Source organism: Parasteatoda tepidariorum, chromosome 5 (genome assembly GCF_043381705.1).
Source record: "Parasteatoda tepidariorum isolate YZ-2023 chromosome 5, CAS_Ptep_4.0, whole genome shotgun sequence".
Lineage (NCBI taxonomy): Eukaryota > Metazoa > Arthropoda > Arachnida > Araneae > Theridiidae > Parasteatoda > Parasteatoda tepidariorum.
In genome coordinates this window covers 73464508-73471974 of record NC_092208.1, presented here as the reverse complement: position 1 = coordinate 73471974, position 7467 = coordinate 73464508, and the positions used below count along the sequence as shown (strand labels likewise).

At 30.2% G+C, this 7467-nt stretch overlaps 1 protein-coding gene across 1 annotated transcript in view; it reads right to left on the bottom strand.

Annotated features, from left to right (window-relative positions):
• The window catches only part of LOC107447306 (uncharacterized), a 102728-nt gene that overhangs the window by 25239 nt on the left and 70022 nt on the right, over positions 1 to 7467 (bottom strand). The window lies entirely within an intron of this gene.

The following is a 7467-nucleotide window of genomic DNA, read 5'->3' as shown; positions in this document are numbered from 1 at the left end:
AGTTGGACGGCAATTGTAGTTCAAGATGAGCGTTCGATGACGTATACTATCAAACTCACAAATGGACCAATCAGAGGTTAGCGCTGATTTCCAGCTGACGGCGTCCTGTCCTAAGAAACCAGGCCTTCAGGGGATAGAGCGTAGTATACAAAGAACCGGGTTCGAATCCCTACCATGGTTGGTCGATACGATCTGGCTTGCTCCCGACAAAAGTGCTCACGTAAAATATCATCAGTGGTATAGAGATCATGGGTTAGAGTCCCTTTGCCGTGAGACTAACAGTGGGAGGTTTACGTGGTTTTCCTCTCATGTGACACAAATGCGGGTGAGTTCCATTTTTAAAAAATCCTCCTCTAAGGCAAATTTCTCCCAATACTTGATCCACGAGTTCTCTTGTCTTCTGGATTGAGTTCAAAATTACAAGGCTACGAAGTTGACCGTTAGTATTCGTAAACCCTAAATTGGATCGGCTGTTCAATATGGTTATAAAATAAAATTAATAATGTTCAGATTAAAAAAACAATTTTAATGAATTTAGATAATTATTATTTATTTAAAAAAATAAATATGATTTGCCGGTTTTATACAGGTTATAATGTAAACAATTAGTTTGTTTACATTATAATTAAAATCTTTTCCTTTATCGTATAAATCAACAAAGCAGACATTTTCCTCTTTTTTAATATCCAAATCCGAAAAAAATTTAAAATTATACCATAATGACTACGAAGCAAGATTAATTCCTCGGAGTATATATTCCTTAACAAAATTGCATTATCTTGAAAATTAAAGGTAATTTAACCATCAATTAATCTTAAAACAAATTTAATATACAGAGTGTTTATAAAGTCCCGGGCCCATTTTGATGTTTGATAACTCATAAAGTAATAAAGATAGATTAAAATTAATAATTAAAAGGGTTAAATAGACTCAAAAAGTTTCATCACCCTTGTCAATGAACTTCCACGTGTGCACCCTTCGTCTCACTGAGAATATCAAGTCGATAGTCAATTTCACGCCAGGTAGTGGCAAGCATGTCGGCATCCACAGAGGCTATTGCTGTTGTAATTCTTTTTTTTAGGTCATCGATGTTCGTCACGATCCTCCTGTAAACATTGTCCTTTATAAATCCCCCCCCCCAAAAAAAGTCAGCAGTTTTCGTCAAATTATATTGTATCTTAGATCCCATTACCGCAGTAACTAAGTTTAGTAAACTACTTCGCTTCTATTAAATTAAGTAATTAAGCGAGCTTTATTTCAATTGAATTCTATTGAGTTATCGCGTCTAAAAGAAACCATGAACAGTGAGCAAAAATAGTTACGACCCTGAATAACTTTTGTTCTACTGATCGGATTTTCACGTGCTAAGTGTCAATCTCAATGGTTTCTGGGAATGACGTTAAATATGCTAATTATGTAATACTAACTATTAATTAAAATACGAAATCGTACATAAATACGTACTCGCTCTGAATATCCTCTTTTTACATATTTGGATTCTTAACCTTTTGAATATAGGGAGTCGTCGAAATCTGGGAAATATGGTCCCCGTAGTTTGGTAAGGAGAGCGATACAAAGTTTGGACCCCTTAATGTCAATTCAACGTTTTGCGTTTTAAGTCATATTTTTAAAACTAATGAAGCAATTCAAAATAAAATATTACACCCACTCATAAAAACCGTTTTCCAAAAGACAATTCCATGTAAAAAATAATTTTTTATAATTATTTATTATTTTTTATTATCTAATTAAATTGTAGATAAAAAAATCTTTGAATTATGAGGTATAAGCTGTTTATATCATATTATCTACGTATTTTCTAATCGTAAAATTTAGTAGATGCCAAAAAAATTTTAAATTTATTATTTTTAAAAAAATAATTTTGTGACAGTGAAGAAATATTAAAATGGGACGATTAATATTTAAATGTTGATAACTTACGAAAAACTTGACTCACCCGCGTATAGCATAAAATTTCTTTCATATTTGTTTCGCTAATAACATATTGCTAATTATTTTTTTTTCAACTATGAAATGCGATGTTTCTTTTTTAGTCGTCTGAAAATTTATTCGCAATTTACTAAAGAGATTTGAGTAAAACATTTTATTGAATAAAAAACCTTTTATTCAACGAATGTCGAGTTTCATAGAAGTATGTTTTTGATAGAACGTGATTATACAGCGTTTTTTTTTAAATTTTATTTTTTAGCTTGTTCTTTCGATAATTGATTCAAATACAATAATATACAAACAAAGATTTGGAATAGTATATTTATCAATATCTTCAATATATATTTTATAATTACTAATACGAATAAACTTTTGAATAAACTGTTTTTAGTAATTATTTTTAAGCATCTCAAAATTTTTCGACACCTTATCTATTGTCTTAATCTTAAAATAAATTTCTTAATTACATGTCCGTGCGTGTTTCGCAGAATTATTTTACCAACTATTTAATGAAATTTTAACATTTCTCAAAATCTTATTATTTACGCTACCACGCATATTATTTTTCCATTAATATGCTAATCAATTGTTTTAGTACTTTAATTTAGGTTTTCTTTTAAGATAAAATTCCTTTATAAAATATAGTCAAGTTTTTATTAAAAGAAAGCTCAGAATTATTACCAGCTAGCTGAGAATGAAATCTCGTTAAGCAATTAAAAATATTCCGCTGATCAAAATTATTCGATGCAAAAGAGCTGACTATTTACTAAACATACTATTTTTTCGAAAAAGGAAGATAAATTATTAATTGTTTTTTTTTATTGTTTCTTATATATTTGAGTAATGAAAAGTAAATGCGTATATGTGCACAACAAAAATACAGCAGTTTACTTCATTTTTTAAATCAACAAAAAATTATGGACGTTTTGACGTTCAAACTTATTTTCGCCCTCTGAGTTTAAGAAAGTTGCCCTTTTATAAAGGATAATTTTGAAAACATTTGCCTAAAAAGTTGTTAGTATTATTTCTTAACTTTGGCACAATTCCAAAAAAAACTATTGCTATATCAGGAAAATGCTTGATATGCCTTATTTCGTTAAACAGCAAATACTAAGAGTAGAAAATTGTAAAAAGATTCCAAAACCGCGCTATTCTTAGAATCATTATCTCAAAAAATTTTTCTGTTAAAATATTCTAACATCTAACTTCAGAATTTCCTTAATTCTAAAATAAGATGTATTTAGAGATTTTTGGATAACAAATTATTTTATATATGTAATTATTATATTTAGCAAATAGTTTTAATATACTTTCTTAAGGAATAATAAATAGAAATTGTTCCTTTATTTCGCAGTAAAAAGACGAGGATGTTAATGTTTATTTCGTGCGCAGTTAAAACTTGACAATGATTTAATTAACCCGGAATTGAAATTTAGTTTTGCTGCCACTATTACTGCTTTTTAAAGACCTTACGAATTATGTTTAAAAGGAGACTATCGTATCAGATATATGTATGTAACGGTGGTAAGAAATTTAGCAGAATTTTGTAATAAAGGAAATAAAGCAAAGAAATTATTGTAGCAATATTTGGTTATCGTAACTGTTGAACATGTTGGGCGACGTTTTATGGTGAATTTACGAAAATCCGTTTTAGAATGTATAAAAACATCAGGATGCTATATGCAAATTATCTTTATCTAAAGAAAGTCACGTAACTCACATAATTGGTAGAATGAAGCGATTTTCTAAGAAATGAATCATACAATATTCTTCAATATACATTTTTCAATCTTTTAAAATGTCACGTAACATTCAATAATTTCTTCAATTATAAAAAAAGAAATATCACCGTAGATAAATGAAAGAAGTACCGAAAAAAAGAAATAAACGAAATAAGTATAATGTGTGCATTATAATTTCTTCCAGATATTTAACAATTTTTACGAGATCTTTTTCGTGATTTGCCTTACAACCCTGTATATAATTAAAATAATGCGAATTTGGTTCTAGTGTGAAATCTTTTTTATTCAAAGAAGGTAAAAACAACTTAAATACAGATAATGCCTTATAAACAGTTCATGTGCTCAAATACTAAAATCTTGGAAAATTATAAATAATATATAAATCAATTCAAATTTAAATTTTTAAAGAAGATGAAAACAAAAGCCATATTTGCTTTTTGGGCGATAATCAACTAAAAACAAATCGGTAGCCTATATGAAGATATTGAAGATATTTTTCTATTAAATATTTTTCAAAAAAAAAAAAAAAAGGTCGATCACAGCTCTAGTGATTACTGAACTGGACTACGGGGTCAGTGGTTGTGAGTTCGAATCCCAGAGAAGGCATGGATGTAACTTTCTATCTCTCTCTCTGTCTGTGTTCTATGTCCTTTCTTCTTCGTGATTTTATGATTGTAACACGCCCTATAAACAGGTTTGTGATTGTAAGACGTGGACGACGCTACTCCACTGCCGTGATATGGCCAAAACTGTCCACTGGGTAACGATAAGAGATTAGCAATTCTGGTATTTCTGAGGCCAATAGGAAATAGACCCAAGTGCCCGCCATTAAAAAAATCTTATTGACCCGAGCTAACACAAAAACGAAGAATATATCTTCAGTTTTTAGTTCATTCTTTTTTATTCTTTTAGCTTAGCAAACGAAGTATTTCTCTCTTATCGATTACGTGGCTATAGTATGGTTAGATTAAATTTTTAATCCTGCTATGGTGTTAATTCTTTTTCTCATTCAGGAACGAAGCCAAATATATAAAACTTCCTAGCCCCCTAAATTCTGTTCAAATTTTTTTCAAAATTTTGTCAAATTTTTTTTTAAAATTTGTATTTCGAAGGTCAGGAATCCAAATATGTAAAACAAAATGTTTATTCAGAAAAAGTGCGTTTTTGTGTCCAAATTTCTCTAATTAAACAATCAAGATTGACACTTATTGCTGGAAAATGCGATCATTAGAACGAAAGTTATTCAGAGGGGGGGGGATATCTTTCCTTTTTTTTGCTCACTGTACATGCTGATTATAAGCATTTAATTTTCTAATGACCCTGGACAAGATATTATTGTTGGGAAATGTTGTTGCCATGTAAATAATAATGAAAATTTAAAGCCGTTAAAAGCCATTTGGCTCTTACTTCTACTGATATTAACTTCGAACAAAATTTTTTAAAATGGCTATTTTTATTTCTGCAGGCTGAAAAACGGGCAAATGAATAACGACCTGGGAATAGTATAGTGCTCTAATTTTAAAACCTCTCATGAACCCCAGAAGCAGCAGAATTATTGTCTTTAGTAAAACTTGCAGATGAATTTTTTTTCGTAAGAAACCCAACATTACAGGGATATTACGTTTCAACAAAAGAAAATGTCCTCCTAATTTCAATGTCATTTTTTGGTCTTGACATTCATTTTTTTCACACTGCGAAATGAAAAAGACATGGTACTTAATATATAGGGGCAAAAGAAAAAAAAAGCACCATAATTATGAATAGTATTCGTGTGAACATTTTTTCAAACGATAGCAAGGTGTAGAAACCAAGCACTGCTAAATTCTACAATAGTACGCATTGTGACGTAACCTTAGCTTGGAAATAAGTCTACAACAGATGAAACTTTCGAGTAATTTGCATTTCCTAACAACGTTTGTGATATTGCTCTCCACAATGCTTAAGTCCTTTGCAGCCCTAATATCTCATTGCGAATTCATAAGTGTGATTTTTGAAGAACTACAATTTAGTACTTTGGCCTGCTAATTGATAAAATTCAGTCCTTAAAATATTAGATAAAGACTTTTTAACACGCAAAGCGAAAACTAAAACGAATGCTACGACTAGATATGAGAAATGCTAGAAAATAATTTATCGATGTTTCGTTGTCATATCATCTCTTGCGGATATACTGTGCACGTCTACGCCAATGCCATACTAGTGATGGCATTTGACATTTTAAAACATTTTGTGTGCTAATGTATATTATTCATAATCATATCGTTTGTTTCTTTTCGTATTTCCACCACAATCGTATTATTATTTAATATTGTCATAGCGTAGAAAAAAAAACGAAAAATACTTTTTTATAAATTGCTAAAAATTCTTACATATGATGTTTTTAAATTAACTTAAATTAAAATAATTTAAATTATATAATATGAAGTGCTGGGAATTGGAATGGCAGAGTTCCGAGAAAGTGAGACAGACATTCAAATTTTTTAAAGACCTGAAATTAAATAGACTACAAGCGAATTTCCATCTCAATCAATTTTTAACAGGGCACGGAGTGTTTGGAGAACACCAATATAATTTATTCAACAAAACTCCAGAATGTAATTACTGTGGTGAATATCAATCTATTGATCACTTGTTAATGAATAGTTCACAATTCCAGACACTCCGAGGCAATTACTTTAATAATATTAGTCAACACCAATGCTATGCTAACCTGACTTGCAGAAATATCATAAAAAAGATTATTAAACAAACTTTAGAGGATGTATTGGGGGACTGTCTTTAATGGTCTCGGAACCTGCTCGTTCCAGCTTGAGTATCTCAATATTATTGATCTTATAGTTTTGTAACTTTTACTACATCTTTTATCAACTCTTCTACTTCTACTTGCTCCAATTTTAATGTAATTAATTTTGATCTATTTAATTGGTTTTAAGAGTACCGTTTAAATATGTTATACTATGCTGTTCTTTTGTAAATTTTACATGTTTATCTTCTAAATTGTTCTCTTAACTGACACTTTTAATATTTTGCTGTTTTAATGTTTTATCATCTAACATGATTTTTGCTTCTCTGCTCCCGCCATGCTCATGGGCTTTTGCCATGTCTGGTATGTATTTTATGTGCCTACTGTATTTTGGATTTTTTGATTTTGATAAACATTTACCCGTATGCCACAAATAAGGGAAGGTCGGGAAAATTTTTTCCATATTATATTTTTAGCAAAATTCATTATTTAAAAAAATCATTTACTTTGAAATAAAAGAATTTCAAACGAGGGTCAAATTGGCCCTAAATGGGCGGTTTTAGGTAAATCAAAAATCCTGCTGTTCTTGCGTTAAGCACTCGGTCAAATCGTCTAAATGATTTCTCCAATATCCTGAAGTTAAATAAATTACTTTTCTATCATAATTTAAGCGTTGCAAATTAAAGGAGAGAAATAATGAACCAATGAAAACGAGATTCTAACAAACGCGATCAGAGCAAAATGGATTAGCAGTCCATCGTTTTAACCTCCAACATTATCTGCTCAAGTGAAAAAGAACGAATTTCAACTAGTGACTTGCACACTGCATCTAAATAAATGTGCCGACGTGGATGGGAATCTAATCCACTCGGGAAGATCTCAATGTATCAGAAGTTCATTGCTTAGATTACTCGGTCACCACGCTATATTGTAATTTCCGATATAATCTACACAGGTTAGATACAAATTAATTTAACTAATAATTTATAAGCTGCATCAAAAAAAATGGGGAAAAAATTACCCTCCGACGAG